The sequence below is a fragment of the Macrotis lagotis genome, chromosome 5, assembly GCF_037893015.1.
Source record: "Macrotis lagotis isolate mMagLag1 chromosome 5, bilby.v1.9.chrom.fasta, whole genome shotgun sequence".
NCBI lineage: Eukaryota > Metazoa > Chordata > Mammalia > Peramelemorphia > Peramelidae > Macrotis > Macrotis lagotis.
This window is the reverse complement of record NC_133662.1, coordinates 157300733-157319930: the sequence shown is the minus strand read 5'-3', so window position 1 is coordinate 157319930 and position 19198 is coordinate 157300733. Positions and strand designations below refer to the sequence as shown.

General features: G+C 34.1%; 1 pseudogene; it reads left to right on the top strand.

Moving 5' to 3' along the window:
* Positions 1–1349: 1349 nt before the first annotated feature.
* Positions 1350–18396, top strand: LOC141489415 (alpha-1,3-mannosyl-glycoprotein 4-beta-N-acetylglucosaminyltransferase B pseudogene; annotated as a pseudogene).
* The last annotated feature ends 802 nt before the right edge of the window (positions 18397–19198 follow it).

Below are 19198 nucleotides of genomic sequence, written 5' to 3'. Positions count from 1 at the left end.
CTTACATGGGAGTTTTGGTTTTTTTCTTTTATACAGAAACCTAGAAGTAGGCTAAATTCTGATATTTCTTAGAGAAACCCTGGCTAGGGGAAAAATGAGTCAAATCATCATTTTTCTCAGGCAAAATCTTAAGTAGAGGCATAAACCAAGGAGATTTTATCAAGAAGTTGCCAAGTTTGAACAGTCCATGTTAACCCAGAGCTCTGGTTCTGAGTCACAAGCATTTAGATAATGTTTACATGATCAGTGTGGTGGTCTTATTGTTCCTGGAATAGGCCAAGCTCATTTCTAATGTTATTTCTTTCATCTAACACTCCCTACCCAAGTCCCATTCTTGCTTTGTCAAGTAATATGTCAATTCTCCAGTGATAAACACTGTAAAGTCTTTTCAATAAACTTTTGCCCAGCTAATCAAGACCACAAGAGTTCCATTAAAGACATAATCTCTACACTGCTCAAGTCCTGATAATATACTGTTGCTCTTTTGTTCCCCACTATTTTCTTTTGTAGAGCAAATAGGGTTAAATGATTTGTCCAAGGTCACAAGTAAGGGTCTGAAGCCACATTTGAACTCAGGTCCTCCTGAATCCAAGGCTTGATGCTTGGTGCCATCAGAAGACTGCACTACCTAGCTGCTCCTTAAATGTACTGTTTTCTAATGGGTTTTAAAAACTTTAAAATTTATGTTTATTTCTGTGTGTGTGTGTGTGTGAATATGTGATATCCTCAGCTCAACTCAGAAGATATTAGATACCCACTATGTGTATAATATAGTACCAGTCACTATACAGAAACAAAATAATCTCTGCCTTTAAAGAACATACATTTTGCTGAAATATAGGAGATCTAGGACTCTCTTGCTCTCATCAATTCCAAACTATCCCCATACCTCAATCCCCAGCAGTAATATGAACTACACCAGTGAGGAGAATGTCCTGTATGAATGGGCTTTAAATTTAAAGTACTTTGAAGAGGGAGAGAGATTAACTTGAAGATAAGGATTCTTCTAAGAGGCAAAGATGTTAGGAGTGAATACATTTAAGGCATAGGGGACAACAGCAAAACCGAAGCCACTAGAGCACACTAGAGCTGCCAATACACTAGGTAAGCCCACTTCTCCACATCAGGACCAAAAGACAGGAAGACTTGAGTTCAAATTCAACTTGACATTACTAACTGGGTGACCCTGAGCAAATCACTTAACCTCTGACTGCCTCTGCTTATCCTATTGTAAAATGAGGATAACAATATCATTTATCTCTCAGAATTATTGTGAAAATCAAATGACATATTTGTAAGTCACAGTGGTTGGCATTCCCTCTCCTGATATACTAGGGCAGCCAAACACAATGCAAGCCTATACCTTCACCCTAGGGCCAGCTGAGAACTTATATGGAGGTGAGGACTACAGGGATGGGACACTCAGTGATAAAGCCCAGGGCCATAGGTTTTATGGGGAAAAGCCGAATTGTACTTAGGCTCATCTCATTGGTTTGACATTTCTGATGTCACAGTAAGGCAGATGCCAAGGATGGTCCACACCTATGGAAGCCACAATCTCCTCCCATCAACCAGGAAACAAAGAACATTAAGATTTCCATCACAAAACCAAAACAGACAAAAAAAAATTATTGATCAATTTCCTTAATGAATATAATGAAAAAATCTTAAATAAAATTTTAGCAATGAGACTACAGCAAGTTATTACCAGGATAATACACCATGATTCGGTTGGATTTATACAGGGACGGCTCAACATTAGGAAAACACTGAACATAATTAAACATATCAATATAAAAACCAACAGAAATCATATGGTTATCTCAATAGATGCTGAAAGTCTTTGATAAAATACAACATACATTCCTATTAAAAACACTGTAAAGTTTAGGAATAAATGGAGTTTTTCTTAAAATAATAAATAGTACCTATCTCAAACCATTAACAAATATTATATTCAATGGGAATAAACTCAGAGCATTTCCAATAAAATCAGGGGTGAAACAAGGAAGCCCATTATCACCATTACTATTCAATATAGTATTAGAAATGCTAGCAGTAGCAATAACAGAAGAAAAGAAATTGAAGGAATCAGAATTGGCAATGAGGAAGCAAAACTTTGACTCTTTGCAGATGATATGATGGTATACCTAGACAACCCAAGAAAATCATCTAAAAACCTTCTTGAAACAATGAACAAATTCAGCAAAGTAGCAGGATATAAAATAAACCCACATAAACCATCAGCATTTCTATATACAAACAACAAAGCCCAAGATCAAGAGATAAAAAGAGAAATTCCATTTTAAATAACTGTAGACAATATTAACTACTTGGGAATCTACCTCCCAAGACAAACCCAGAAACTGTATGAACACAATTATAAAGCACTCCTCATCCAAATAAAGTCAGATCTAAATAATTGGAAAAATGTCAAATGCTCACAAGTTGAGCTAATATAATAAAAATTTCTACCCAAATTAAATTACTTATTCAGTGCCATACCAATCAAACAACCAAAATAACTACTATACTAAGATAAAAAAAATAACAAAATTCATCTAGGGCATCAAAAGGGCAAGAATCGCAAGGGAAATGATGAAAAAAATGTAAAGGAAGGTAACCTAGCTCTACCAGATCTAAAAATATACTATAAAGTTATAAAACAGCAGTCAACAAAACTGACTGGTCCTGGTTAAGAAGTAGAGTAATGTATCATTGGATTAGGACAGATTCAAAAGAAGTTGTAGTAAATGACTACAACAAGGTACTATTTGACAAACCCAAAGACATCAGCTTCTGGGATAAGAGCTCATAGTTTGACAAAAATTGTTGGGGAAAACTAGAAATAGCATGGCAAAAACTAGGCATGGATCTTCATCTCACACCCTACACCAAAATAAGGTCAAAATAGGTACAGGACTTAGTTATAAAGAGCAATACCATAGATAAATTATTAATTTATCTGATCTATGGAAAAGGGATAAATTTATGATCAAACAAGAATTGGCATATATTATAAACTGCAAAATGAATGATTTTGACTATATTAAATTAAAATATTTTTGCACTAATAAAATTAATGCTTCCAAAATTGGAAGGAAAGCAGAAAAATGGGAAACAATTTTCACAACCAGGAGTTATGATAATTTCTAAAATATATAGAGAATTGCATCAAATTTATAAGATCACAAGTCATTTCCCAATTGAGAAATAGTCAAAGGATATGAACAGTTTTCAAATGAAGAAATTAAAGCTATATATATATATATATATATATATATATATATATATATATAAAATCATATGAAAAAATGCTCCAAACCACTACTGATTAGAGAAATGCAAATCAAACCAACAATGAGGTATCACCTCACACCTATTAGATTAGCCAAGATGAGAAAAAGGGAAGGTGATCAATGTTAGAGAGGTTGAGGGAGGATTGGGACTTTGATACATTGCTAGCAGAGTTGTGAACAGATCCAACCTTTCTGGAGAGCAATATGGAACTATGTCCAAAGAGCAATAAAACTATTCATACCCTTTGACCTAGCAATTCCAATTCTAGATCTATATCTAGAAGAAATTGTAAAAGAATCGGAAAAGTCTAACATGTTCCAAAATATTTATAGCAGCATTTTTTGTAGTGGTAAAGAATTGGAAAGTGAGGGGATGTCCATCAATTGAGGAATGGTTAAACAAGTTATGGTACATGAATACTATGGAATACTATTGTTCTGTAAGAAACCTAAAAGGTTGGACTCTAGAGAAGCATGGGATGACTTACGGGATCTGATACTGAGTGAAGAGAGTAGAACCAAGAGAATAATGTGCACATCAACAACATTATGAGATGAACAACCTGGATGGAAGCAGCTCCTCTCAGCAGTCCACAGAGCTAGGACAACTGTATTTGACTGGTTATGGACTATATTATCCCCAACCAGAGGAAGAAAAATTTAAAAAAATGGAAAAAAACACCTTCAAAATCTGATGAATACTTTATAAAAATTATCTCTTATGTATCTTTTCCCTTAATCCTAATTCTTCTTCCCAAAATCATTAATTTATAAACATGTTTAACAAAATATGTAAAATACTAACCTGACTGTTCCCTGATGAGGGGAGGGGGGTGGGAAGGGAGGATGGAGGGAAATTTTGTAACTTGGAAATATGCACATTCATATGGATGAAAATAAATAAATACATTTTTTTAAAAAATTCCAGCACAAAAATTTCAAAAAAGGTAGGGAGGGTTTAGGAAGTTGGGGACAAGCCTTCAGCAGAGATATTCTGGGACTACAAGAAAGACTAAACCCAAGAAATCAGAATGATTTTTTTCTTTTGTATTGTCACCTAACTTCACACAGATGCCAAAATAATTTTTCTAGCGTGTAGATTCAATCATGAAATTCTCCTGCTCAGACATTTTCTGTCATTCCCAATTGTCTATTAGATATAACACAAATTCCTTAGCCTGGCATTTTAAAGCCCTTCATAACCTGGCTCTAATTTAGTTGTCCAAGTTGCTTTCACATAATTACCCTTCATTCCCTTTGAGAGAAATGATTATTTCTTTCCTGTATTAATAACTAATTATTCTATTGAGACTAACTTTTTTTCTTCCTCATCCAGAGTCAACCAGTGTGAGAAATGTTAGACAACAACTTACCAAGGCCAAAATCTAATCAGATATAAAAGAAATGCTGAGTTTGGGCTAATTGGGAGGATTCCTGCTCATTGTTTATTCAGACAATTCTGGGAAAATGGAAATCCTCCCTTTTGTCAAACTAGTGATATGAAGGTCTCTTTGATCAAGATTTGGGTGATCCAAGTCCTAAACCTCAAAACTCTCATTGTAATATAGACTACCTCCCATTTTACTCTTCATTCTTTCATTAATTATTTAACCAGTCAAGGTTGATTGCCACCCTCAGAAACACCCACTCTTTCAAATGTATATAAACTGTGAGCCTACCACCATGAGGGATCTTTGGCATTTGAGAGTCACTGATCTCTTTTTATTAATAAACATTCTAGCCTTATTAATAAAATGATTCAATTACCCAGAAATGATATCTGTCAAACTTTTTAAACCACAACTTCTAATCAAACCCAATTTTGTTTTCATTTTCACTCTATTTATATGTGTTTGCCCAGACTGAACTGGCATTGCATACTCTCCTTATGTTTTTCTCCCCACAAAGCTCAGCTCAGGCATTACTTCTTCCATCAGTCCTTCCATGGTGTCCTCCAAGTGACAGCATTAGCTACTGTTTCTAAAATACACTTAATAAAACTGTATATGATTGAAGTTCATCAATTCATATGTAATACTGCCTTATTATTTATGTAAATACTATTGTTTCTTTTTTGTTGATGCTTAACAAAAAAGAAAATTCTTTATTACAAAATTTTAGCGACAAGATTGCTCTGTGGTATGGAGATGAACTTAGATTCTTGAAGACTATCATTTGATCATCAAGTATTCCTTTAATACCCATTATGCCAGTAAAAAGTACAAATTTTTGCAGAATATGCCAAGTTATTCTTTTATGTGAAGATTAGCTCAAGGCAGTACATAAGAACCCAACCAGAAGCATTATTAAGGGATATATATTTTTGGCATATACAATTGAATGTTCTTCTTAGAAAGAAGGAGACCTAGCAGAAAAAGATTTAGAAAAAGGGGGGGGGGTCCATTTAAAGTAATTACAGAATGTAGAAAATACGTGGGAGTCTATCCACCAAGAGATATATAAAATCTATAGAATACAACCATAAAGCATTGTTTCTAGAAATAAAGACAGACTTGAATAATTGGAGAAATATTAATTGTTCATGGTAGGAGTCAATATTATGAAAGCAATTGCTACTTAAATTAATTTACTTATTCAGTGCCATACCACTCAAATTACCAAAACATTACTTTATAAACTAGAAAAATAATGAAATTTATCTGGAGGCAAAAAAAAGTCAAGAATCTCAAGGGAAATAATGGAAAAAAAATGGGAAGAAAGCTAACTGGAAATACCAGATTTCAAACTATATTACAAAGATCTAATTCTCAAAATAAGGACAGGATTTAAAAAATATATATCTTTATATCCTCCACCACTAGCATAGTGCCCTCCTTATACACAGTAGATACAAATATTTGCTGAATTAAATTTGCTGAGGTGAATCTGTTGCTGGAAGAGTTTTGATTTATATTTGTGAAAGGAGATCACATGCCTGTGAAATGTTTGTTTTTTAAGTATTCAAGTAATTTGGCATGCTTATGTACAGGAAAGATAAGAGACTGGTATTAATCTGGGGTTTGGTTAAATTTGCTTCCAGCACTCAAATCATTTTCTCACACCCAGACACTAACACAATTCAAGAATTAAAGATTAGTCTCTTCTAAAAATATTTGATAAAATATTATACTTCATAGTTGACTTTCTAAGTATCTGTAGGAAAATGTTAAAAGACTAGCTGCTAGAGTTTTTCCTTCACTCTAAAAAGTGTTTGAGTTGATTTTGTGTGATTTTGAAACTATATTTAATCATATTGTCCATTCAGTACTTTGAATCCCTCATGACTTGAAAAATTATTTTAAAATTTCATTACAGCTTTATGAATTCTTAATCACTTACTTAATCACTCAGGAGACTGGGGAATTCCCAGAGATAAGCTACTTAGGCAGTATTCAGGGTTGACTGACTTCTCCCTTTCTTTTTTTTTTGATATTATTTATTTAAAATAATGCTATTTCCCAATGACCTTCTCCAACTTCCCTCTTTCCAAACTAGGTGACCCTTCTCCCTTGTAACAAAGTCATAAAGCAAACTGAATCAACATATTTGAAAATTTATGCTTCATTTTGTATCTATGGTCAATTTACCACCTCTCTGCTGAAGACAGCAGGAATTGGTGGCTGAATTGACTGATGTTCTGCAATTTTCTGCAAAAGTTCTTAATGTTGATTGCCTTTACTTTGTGGAAGGCATAGTATAAATTGTTTTCCTAGTTCTCTTTCTAACAGAAAAGAGGGAAAAGTATAAATGATAAGTTACTACTAGTTAACATTTATATAACATCTTAAAGTTTGCAGATTTTTTACAAATATCATCACATTTTATCCTCCCAAAATCCTTGGGAGGTAGGTACCATCATCATCCTCTTTTATAAATTAAAGCACTGAGATAGACAGAGATCAAATGACTTGATCAGGATCATACAGCTAGTAAATGTCTGAAATTGGCTTTAAACTCAGGTCTTCCAGGTCCACCTCTCTATCCCTTAGGTCATCCAACTGCCTTTAATCTAATGATGCCTGGTTGCTATCTGAGGTAGTCCATTTCCAAAGAAAAGGCTTTTAAAGATCATGTAATCCAACTTGCTTATTTTATGGATAGAAAGGTGACACAATATGCCCAGGCAGGACATAATTCCAAGTCATCTTTCTCCAAATCTAGTTAAATTTCTGTAATATCAGGGTCTTCTTATTCCAAATCCAATGAACTCATAGAACAGAAGAGAATAGAACCTACCCAATTAAACATGTTTTTTAATTCAAAAGAGGTAACTAGTGGTGTACCCATAAATACGTTTCCCTTTGAATATTTTGGTAAAGAGCATAACATTATGGTAACTTCGCTAACTTCACTGTGTTTCCAGTAATCCATAAACTAATACATGCTTATTCTCTAGTTGAGATACTTCATTGTGGAATGATCAGAGAACTAACCTCAGAGTCAGTAAAACCTGAATTTTCAAGTCTTGTCTCTTTTTTAATGACCTAAGCAAGTCTCTAAGATTATAAATTGCAGAATAATTGCTGTTCTTCATTCATAACGGGAGTTTCTCTGGGAGTTTCCCTACATCCATGATATTTTAAATTGGAGCAAAAAAATTAAACTGATAATGGTTTTTGAAATTTGATTTGTATTTTTGGTACTAAACTGTGTCTATGTAGATCATTCCCAATTTAGCATTCCTTTACAATGATATATCTTAGCAATTAGTCTATAACTTCTAGTTAACTTGCCAATGGTTATTGAGTTCATATGTTTCAGAGACAACACTTGAATCCTGGTCTTCTGATTACAAGGATCTCTAAGCAATATTGCCTTTCATATGACGTGATAATAATGCAAATCATGGACTATTACTATGACTCAAAGAAAAATGCAAAGATGTATGGTTACAGGTAATTTCAGTGTAGCAGAAAAAGCACTGCTGTGGCCTCAGAGCTTTTGGGTTCAAATCTTATCTGCCACTCACTACCTATGTGACCTTGGGCAAGTTTCTTTCCTTCTTCATACATAAAATAGGAGATTAGATTAAATGATCTTGAAGGTCCCTTTCAACACTAAGCTCATTATCCTATCATTTTTATTCTTTAATGGCATAAAAGGAATCATAAAAGAAAGACATGTATGACTTTAGTCCCGAAAAGCAAGAGTGAAGGATAGGATTGGATACTTGAATGCTATATTAGTAATTAAGATAAAATAAAACAATAAGAGGAAAACACACAGCTCATTGGTCACATGCTCTCTGGAGAATTCATGGAAAGACACTGGATCACAGAATACAAAATGGATAATTTTGATTACCTAAAATTGAATACCTTTTGCACAAACAAAATCAACACAACTAGAATTTGAAGAGAAGTAATTAACTGGGGAAAGTCTCTGCGGCAAATCTCTCTGAGACATTATGATGAGAGTGATACAAATATAGAATATGACCACCCCCCAATGAATTAGTGGTCAAAGGATATAGAAAGACAATTTCCAAAAGAGTAAATACCAGAGGTCATCAACTATATTAAAGAATTCAAATCACTGTTCATAAGAGAAATGTATATTAAAGCAATGTTGTGGCTTCACTTCAAATTGGCAAGGATGGCAAATGGCAAAAAACAAAACAAAAAATGATAGAATATTCAAGGGACCATGAGAAGACATATACATTAATGAACTACTGATGGACTTAGAAATGGATCCAAACATTTTGGAGGAAAAAAATGGAATTATATTTAAAAGGTCATTAAATAATAAATACTTTTTGACCCAGTGATACCATTATAAGGAAGTCAAAGACTCAAGGAAAAGTATCATATATATCCAAAATATATCAGCCCTTTTTATAATATGTTAAGTTGTTTTTCAGTTAGGTCTGATTCTTTATGACCTTTTTGGGGGCTTTCTTGGCAAGAGTGCTAGAGTGGTTTGCCTTTTCCTTCTCTAGTTCATTTTACAGATGAGGAACTGAGGCAAATGAGGTTAAGCAACTTGCCCACCATTACACAGATAGTTTGAGGTCACATTTGAACTCAGGTCCATTTGACTTCGGGCTTCATCCAGTATATCACCTAGTGTACTCTTTTTTTTATAAGTCAAAATTCTATAAGAAGTTCAATTCTGTCATTTGAGGAGTAAATGAAAAAAATTGTGGTATATGAATTTAATGGAATGTTATTGTGAAATCAATAACAAATATGAAGCCTACAGAGAAATCTGGGGAAACTTGTCATGCAGGGTGAAGTATGCAGAGCCATGGGAAAAATTTTAGAGTCAACAATAACTTAAAGGAATACAACATTTAGAGAATTCAGAATTTTGAAATGCATGAACTACTTCTGACTTCAGAGTACTTAAAAGTGGAATAAGCATCCCATTTATTGGCAAAGAGGTGTGCTGAAATCAGGTACAGAATAAAATCCACATGATCAATGTGTTGATTTGTTTTGCTTGACTATTTTTATTTATAATAAGTAAGGGTACTTTGTCGTCAGGAGACAGTCATTGGAAAGTGCCAAAGGTATTTCTAAAATATAAAGGAGCATCAATAAATTTTTTAAAATAAAAGACATGGACAAGAATCACTTGGGATAAGAAGTTATGGATGAATTATGATCTGTTTTGAGGAAAGCAATACCACTGGATGAGCTCATGAATTATTAAAAATGCCAAAGTATCATAATATAATAAATGTTTTGCAAGCCTTTTTTGCATTTGAATCTTGATTTTTCAAGTTGCATGCTAAGTGATATACACTTTCACCTTTAGAATATATTTAAATTAGGTTTCACCATCTATCTATAACTTACTATTATGAAGAGTTCATAAAGAATGGAGAGTTGAGCTTCTTTTGGTTAATTTATGGGTAGCATGATAAGAATATGACAAATATCCATCTATCACTTTTAATGAAAATCGTCACTTTTATCCACGTAAATAATTTATGGGGTAATATTCCTTTTGAATAAAAATAAAAATTAATGGTACATATCAAGAATGGAGATAAGTTTTAAGACTAATGAAAAGAATCACTTTGCTTGGAAGATTATAAACCTAGAAATAGATTATTTGTCATTGAGATTATTTCAATGACATGCTAAAAAGCTATCTTGATAGTGCTCTCCATAAAGAAGAGTTGATATTTACTCTCTGACATTCTTTGGCTCCTGCCATGCTGACCCCAGATTAAGATTTATACAAATATAGCGAAATGTATTGTTTCTTTTCTGAATCATTTATGTGTAATCCACAGACCAATGTCCCAATCTCTGGGTTTGCATGGACTCATTTTAATCTTGAATGTTTCTCCAATACCTTAACTTTTTGGTTCATTTTTCTCCCATCCAGGCCTTCCTCTGGGAAATCTCAGAACATAGACCGTATAGCTCACATCTAGGTCACCACAGATGTGGGTGAAAAGATCCCCAGTTCCTGTTTAAGGAGATAACCTGTTACCCATATACTGAAGGTAACAATGCAAATGGAGTAGGGACCTGTTTTTATTTCATCCCTCAGGAAAAAAAAATCAATCAATTAAAATACTTTTCTTCCCTTTCTTATATAAGCATCCTTCCTAATGATGTTATCCTGAGGGCTTAGAGAAGTGATGTCAACAACTTCACTTTATCGAGAACCTAGTCTGTACCTAACACTGAATCATTTCCTTCTCCAGTTCATTTGATAGAGGAGGAAACTGAAGCAAAAAGGAAGAAGTGACTTGCTCAGGATCACTCAGTAAGGCAAAAACAGAAGACTTATAATCTGATATGGGGGGCAACCTACAAGTAACTATTTACAAATAAAATATATACAGGATAAAGTAAAAAATGATCTCAAAATGAAGCCACTAAGATTAAGAAAGACTTCTTACAGAGCTAGGACTTTGTCATATCTGTTAAATTATTTCAGTCATATCTGGCTCCCTGTGAACCCATTTGGGGTTTTCTTTTTTTATTTAAATATGTATTTATTTTTCTAACCACATGCAACAGTAATTTTCAACAATCTTTTTTTTGCAGTTTTGAGTTTTATATTTTTCTCCCTTCCTCCTTTCCTTCCACTCTCCTCCTGACAGAAAGCAATCTAATATAGGTTCTACATGTATAACCATGCTAAAAATAGATGCATATTAATCATGTGAAAGAAGAATCAAATCCAAATGGAAGGAAAAAATATTAGAAAAAAATGTAACATGTAAGACAACTTTTAAATTTTTTTAAAAATAGTAAGCTTTGGTCTGCATTTAAACCCCACAGTTCTTCTTTGGTATGGATGATATTTTCCATTACAAATCTTTTAGAATTATCTTGGATTATTATGCTGTTAAAAAACAAGTCTATCATAGATGATAATCACCAGATGTTGCTGTTAGTATAGACAATGTTCTTCTGGTTCTGCTCACTTCACTCAGCATTAGTTCATGCAAGTCTTTCCAGGCTATTCTGAGTCCTGTTCCTCATGATTTCTTATAGAACAATAGTATTCTATCACAATGTTCAACCATTCTCTAATTGATGAGCATCCCCTCAATTTCCAAATCTTTACCACTATGAAAAGAGCTGCTATAAATATTTTTGTACATATGGATTTTGACCTTTTTCATGATCTCTTTGGGATACAGACCTAGTAGTGGCATTGTTGGATCAAAATGTATGCACAATTTTATAGCCCTTTGGATATAATTCCAAATTGCTCTCCAGAAAGGTTGGATCAACTCAACAAAGCATGTGTCCCAGTTTTCCCACATCCCCTCTACATTGATCATTTCCCTTTTTAGTCATATTTAGTCATATTGATAGGTGTGAAGTGGTACCTCAGAGTTGCTTTAATTTGCATTTCTCTAATCAACAAAAATTTAGAGTAATTTTTCATATGACTTAAATTAGCCCTAATTTCTTTATCTGAGAATTGTCTTTCCATATCCTTTTACCATTTATCAATTGGGGAATGACTTTTATTCCTATAAATTTGACTCAGTTCTGAATTGAGGAAAGCAATACCTACATGGATGAGTCTTTTATCAGAAATGAGTCCTTTATCAGAAACACTAGTTGTAAAAATTGTTTCCCAACTTACTGCATTCCTTTTCATCTTGGTTGCACTGGTTTTGTTTGTGCAAAAATTTTTCAATTTAATATAATCAAAATTATCCATATTGTCTTTCATAATGTTCTCTATCTCTTCTTTGGTCATAAATTGTTCCCCATTTGGGGTTTTCTTGTCAAGGATACTGGAGTGGTTTGCTATTTCCTTCTCCAGTTCATTCAATTGAGAAGGAAACCAAGGCAAATAGGAGGAAGTGACTTGCTCAGGGTCACACAGCTAGTAAGTATCTAAGTGACCCCTAGTTGCCCTAAAGGTAGGACTTAACTATGACTTAAAGTTAAAGCAAGGCAGGAGATGGAGATGAGGAGAGAATTCTAAGCAAGGGGCACAGCTAGTAAAAATGCCTGAAATCAGATGAAATTCTGTGAAGAATTTCAAGTGTCACTGGATCACAAGTATGTGTAGGTGGGACAAAAGACAAAGACTGGAAAGCTTAGGAAGGGACAAGTTTATGAAGAACTTGAAAATTCAAAAAGATAATTTTATATTTGTTGCTGGAAATACTAGGGAGCTAGTAGAGTTGACCTAATCAGATTTTCATTTTAGGAACATCAATTTGATAACAGAAGATAAATTACAGGTGGGAAAGACAAGACAAGAAGACCAGCTAGAAAGTTATCCAATAGATCAAGTATGAAATGATGAATACCTATCTATTTATCTACCTATCTGTCTGTCTCTCTGTTGATCTATCTATCAATCTATCTATCATCTATCTATCTATCTATCAAACTTATACCAGATTACTCTCTGTTATGGGGAGGAGGGAGGGAAGGGAGGGAAGGAAAAAAATGTGGAACTCAAAAAATCTTACCAAAAAAATCAATGTTGAAAACTATCTTTACATGGTATTGGAAAAGAATAATATAAAATATTTTTAAAAGATCACATATAGGTCATGTATTAGATAGAGAAAGGGGTTTGAACAATAGCAACAGAGATGTCAGAAACAGTGGGATATAGGCAGGGAATGACAAGGTGGAAGTTAATGTTCATTATTGACAACTGAATTCAAATAGATTATCATTCTCCATAGTAGTTCAGCCAGGAGGTGTCAACTTATTTAAGTGTATCTGGAAAGAAAGTTAGATAAAGGATGCTGGCAAAATGGCAAAGCAACTATTGTGATGTAGGGAGTCCATAGAGGGTGCCTGTAAATCAATAAAACTGCTGATAAGGGAAACTGGGAAGTCTTAGGCAGGTTCAGACAAAGTGACTTTTGTGGAGTTAGAGGGAAATGCCTCTGACTTGTTCGGAATCCCCCTTCTCATATGACCTTCCTTGTCCAAATAACTCATGGTGACAGTAGACAGCAAAGTTCAGATCTTTTGCTATTCTGTCATGACTGTCTTTTTTTTCCCCCCTTCAATACAGGGTCATGTGCTCAAATCTTTTCTCCCATAGAAATAGCTGCTCAGGAAATCCCCCTTTCCTCTCTATAAGGCTAGATTCTAGAACTTGGAGTCCAGGAATTCTCTTGAGTGTGTAATTACACTGGTAAGGCACCCATTTAGTAACTCCTGGGGCGATGTTCACATCCACAGACTGCCCTTCATCTCCAAGTGTTCTTTTAACTATGCTGTCTCTGTGATTTGAAAAGAAGCTAGAAGGGATAAAATGGCCTGTAGTCTGTTATGAAGTCTCCCTTTTAGAGGCCCAGTCATCCTCAATCATTATGAAGCAGTATCAAATAAAGGTTTTTCTTATCTGTAAGCTCATTGAGTTGACCAAGGAACTCTACTGATCTAGTCCATAGATGTGAATAGTACATCAGTGCCCATTACATTAGAACATTGCTAAAATGAGATTAAAAATAATTCTTATTTGTTGTATCTCTACCTTGAAAAGTTCTCTTTTAAAATTGTGTTGAAGGTTATTTCCCAAAGTCTCTTAATCTTGACAGATATAAGAATTCCCCAGACCCAAATTGTTAAACAATTATTTGGTGATTTTTGGATGACTAAAGAAGGGTTAATAAGTAAATCTGGCAATTAAATTAACCTTATATTTCCTAAGGGCAGATAGATGGTGAAATGTATAAAGGCCTGTGATCCTAGGAAAATTCTCTTCAGCATCTTCACCTGCAAAATAAGCTAAAGAAGGAAATGGGAAATCATTTTAGTATATTTGACAAGAAAACCACAAACCAGGATCACAAAGAGTCTGACACAACTGAAAACAGCAACAAAATTTCCTATGTACCCTTTTTTAAAATGGGGATATGATTTTCTGAATTATCCAAATTGCATGTCTACTCTGTCCAAATATACCTATTTATTTATTTATCTATCTATCTATTTTTTTTTTAAATTTTTGAGGCAGAGATGTGAGACAGAGAACTGGATCTGGAATCAGGAAGATCTGAATTCAAATCCAAACTCATTAATTCCTAGCTGTGTGATCCTAGGAAAGTCACTTAACTTCTATCTGACTCAGGTTCCTCAACAGCAAAATGGAGGTAATAATAGAACCTACTTTCCAGGAAAATTTGATAATATTTATAAATCATTTCATAAAATTTAAAGTACTATAAAATGCCAATTATCATTGTTATTTAATCCTTTGCTTTACTTTGACTCAAATTTGATTTTTAATATACTCCATTTCAATAGATTCTCTCTCAAAAATCCAATGATATTTACTATTTTATTTTAATTAAAACCATTTCCCATATATATTCTTAGTAGTCTTCTAAGAGGACAGAAGGGAGAGAAGAGAAAAAGAAGTAATAATATTCTTGATGTCTTTAATGCCCATGGCTAAAGTATAAATCACGTTTTAAAAAGTAGTTTGAGTAAGGCTGGAAAATAGAAAGGTACCAGATTAGAAACACTCAATAAAACACAGGGGAAAACAGGCTAGAGGGATAGGCTAGATTGGGAGACAGACCACCCACCGCTAGTGGCTGATACTCCAGAATACAGGAAAGAGACTATCTGGTTAAGCTACTGACCAAAGCCAAAAAGCATATTCTGGGTTTGTTAAAATTGTACAGATTACTGAGATCAACATTGGTAATACCTCATGCTCCTCTCTTTGGGGAAAAGTGTGTTTGATTTCTGAATCTCTGTTTCTTAAGTGATGCTTGTTTTCTTTATTTCTTTTTCTCTCTTTTTCTGACTTGTGTTTCATTACTAAAATTAACAAAAGAAAGACAAGGGAAATACCTGGAAAAAAAAAAGAGGAAAAAAAGTATTTTTTTCAATTGCATCATATAGTCATCAGGGCTATTTTGGTGGTCTTTAAGTTCTAAATGACAGAATTATTAAGTCCATTCTACAACTATCCAGAGCAAAGAAAGGAAATCTAACACCAGATATTTCTAGGCAAAATGAGCCAGCAGTTTCAGTGGGAAGAGGTTGTGGTACACTGGGACTAATAGGAAAGACATTTCTGATGACAGCCATTTTTCCTTCTTATAGTCATTTTGCAGTAATTTTGAAAGGAAAATCATTCTCCTAGAGCAAAAAAGAGAAAACTGGTCTATACTTTGATAACCACTAGACTAGTTAGTTGATCTTATGACCTATGATTAATGAACAGGATTTCTTGATGAGTCATTCTGGAAAACAAAAGAGGATTCTTTTTTGCTACAGATAGTCATTCTCCATTACCCAAGAACATACTTGCGCCATACTATACTGAAAAGCATACAAAAACTTGAAATAAGAAGATCTGGATTTGGATCCCACTTACTTGTCTTGTGATTGTGTCATGGACAAGACTTTTAACCTTTCCAAGTTTCAGTTTTCTACTCTCCTGAATAGGGATATAACACTCAGCACTACATATTTTCCAAGATTATTATGAGGCTCAAATGAGATATATTTCATGAGTCTAATGTACTTTGTAATCATCAAGTCTCATATAATTTCAAAGTATTGTTATTATTTCATGAATTCAGTTTTTCATATATATATAATATATTTATATATGCATATGCACCTAGAATACATCTGGAGAAAAATAATTTTTACTTTAGCAGCTCTGTTAGAGACCTAACCTAGAGTCTAGCATTTTTCTTACTTTACCACTTTAAGGTGATAATATCCTGCCATCTGAGTCATTGGATAGACTCTGTGTCCTTTTTAATGACATTATAATTCAAAGTCTGTACAAGATTCTATTCTCTGTTGACAATATCCATCAATCATCCTGAAAAGCACCATTTAGAGAGATATCTGTGATGAATGTGGTAAGGAATATAAACCAACATATGGAGAGGATATCTTTTACAGAAAAGTCTAAATCAGGGCAGCTAGGTTGCATAGTCGATAGAGCACTGAGTTCAAATTTGACCTCAGACACTTAATAATTGCCTAGCTGTATGACCCTGGGCAAGTCACTTAATCCCATTGCCTTAAATAAATATTTTTTTTAAAAATGCCTAAATCAATGTACAACAGAAAAAAGTTTCTTCTTCTTCTTCTAGACTAACAGTAACAAAGTTATCTTTCTAGAAACAAACAAATAAACAAATCATAAGTCCAAGGTCAGGAAGTACTTATTGTCCAGACATGAAGAGACACACCCTGTTTTCCAGAGCTAAGGCCCATCAAGTAAGTTGAGCTTGTCATAACAACAATTTGCGCTCACCCTCTGGCAAAAATCCCATAATTATTGTATTGCTTTGGCAAAAACCAGGTGTTCTCTGAGCTCTGACAAGCACCAAAAGCCAAGCTAGGAATCAAACTTGCCATATTGTTGCTGTTACCACTCATTCAGGGCACAACATTGGTATAAGGAATAAGATCTCCCCACACTGCCTTGGGTCTCCGCACTAGAGGAGGGACCCCAGCACATGTGTCTAAATGTTGTTGCAACATCTTGTTTGCAAGCCATTTCTCTCACTTTGAAATTAAACTTCTAACTGATTTCTGACTTGTCTCTAGGCTGCTTTGATAAGCTGCTCCACAGCTTGGAGGCCAATTCATTCTGGGTGGCATTAACCCATGGAGTGAGATTTGGCACTGCAAAGACCCCTCTTAACTCCAAAGATCTCCCACTCTGATCTGCTATACAAGCATCTTCCTTTCCTATATAGTCTGAAACACATGATTAGAGTCACTCTTTTGCAAAGGAATCATCTCAAGAAAGCCCCAAATGATGGAGGTCCAAACAAAACCTGGATTACAGCTTCTTGATATTGTATGCCCATACTAAGGGCACGTTTTACCTGAAGAAGATATTATAGCCAAAGAAGGGTATCTTATGGAAATGAAGAATTTTGTACTTACACAAACAACTGATTGGATTATACTTGAATTCTCAAAGCTTGCCTTCATTGGAAAACTGTTCAAAACTGAAGACTTAAACTTTGATAGTACAATTTTTAATAATGTTCTACAAAGATAAACCTGTAGACTGGCTTTTGGATCATTTATTCTATGTGAAAATATGTAATCCAGAAAGAGATCATGTTCACTGTGAGAAGCAAAAACAAAAGCTATGCATTCAATATAAACCTTCTCTCTTTCAACATGTGGGAGTATATTCATCATTGCCTGGAAAAATACAGTATTTGCTAGACACTGAATTTTTAAAAGAGAATGTAACTAAATTTGTTCCCAATCCACCTGCAAATCTGGTTACTACTTTGAAAGCCTATAAGGAGTATTATTTGGAAAATGCTTATCTAAGAAAAGGGTTTTTCTGGGATGTCTCTCCAAAAGCTGGCGATTATATCTTCATTCATTTTCATAAACCATTGATCATAAAGGAGTATCTTTTTGCAAGTGGAAATTTTCAACATCCTGGAGATATGTTAATCAATACCATTCTAGAAATTTTACCTGAAAATGAAGCAGATTTTTTGTCAAATTTGTTAAGAAATGGAAGTAAATTTGACCTCAAAGCAACCAATAATGGATTTTTTAAAATAGACACATTTGAAGATGGAGTAGTACAAGGCACCATCAGTTCTGCAATAGGAAAAATCAAGGCTTTTCATTTAACTGTGCCTGTGTGGGTCATAGCGCGAGAGATGGTTATCAAGTAAACCACTAGGAATCATGCTCCATATCGGAAATCTGCCAACAGACTACCTTGAAAATCAGACTATCTATTGTTGTGAAACAACTGGAAATAATTATTGGGGGAGGGTCACCAGCAACAGTGAGCTTTTTAATGTAAACTTTTGAGAGGTTTTTTTTTTAAGAAACAAAATTGAACCTTTTTATGCAGAATATTTTTGCCCTGGAGAACTTGAATACTAAGCAATTATGTGTAATATAAAAATAATGAAGTCAGGAACTTTTTAAAGTTAATAATATTTTCATTCCTTTATTTATATATCTATATAATGTAGATACATAGATATATACATCATACATACATTTTATATATATTTGTATACATAGTTTATGTATATGTATATAAATAGTACCACTTAAATTCATATTGCAGCTAGAGTTTGTAAACTTGTCAAAGTTAATCTTTCACTGTCTTTCATGTCTGAGCCTCCTTGAGTGGAAACCAGTCACTAATTTGCGCATGAGCTGGAGAAGTGGCAAATTTGTATTAAGAGAGTGACCATAGGGGCGGCTAGGTGGCACAGTGAATAGAGCACTAGCCCTGGAGTCAGGAGTACCTGAGTTCAAGTCCGGCCTCAGACACATAATGATTACCTAACTGTGTGGCCTAGGACAAGACACTTAACCCCATTGCCTTGCAAAGAAAGAAAGAAAGAAACAAACAAAGAAACAAAGAAACAAAGAAAAAGAAAGAGGCCATAGAGGTTGTCCAGCACCTGAACCATGCCTTCAGCCAAATACTGAGATCACTTTCTATTCTTGACATTT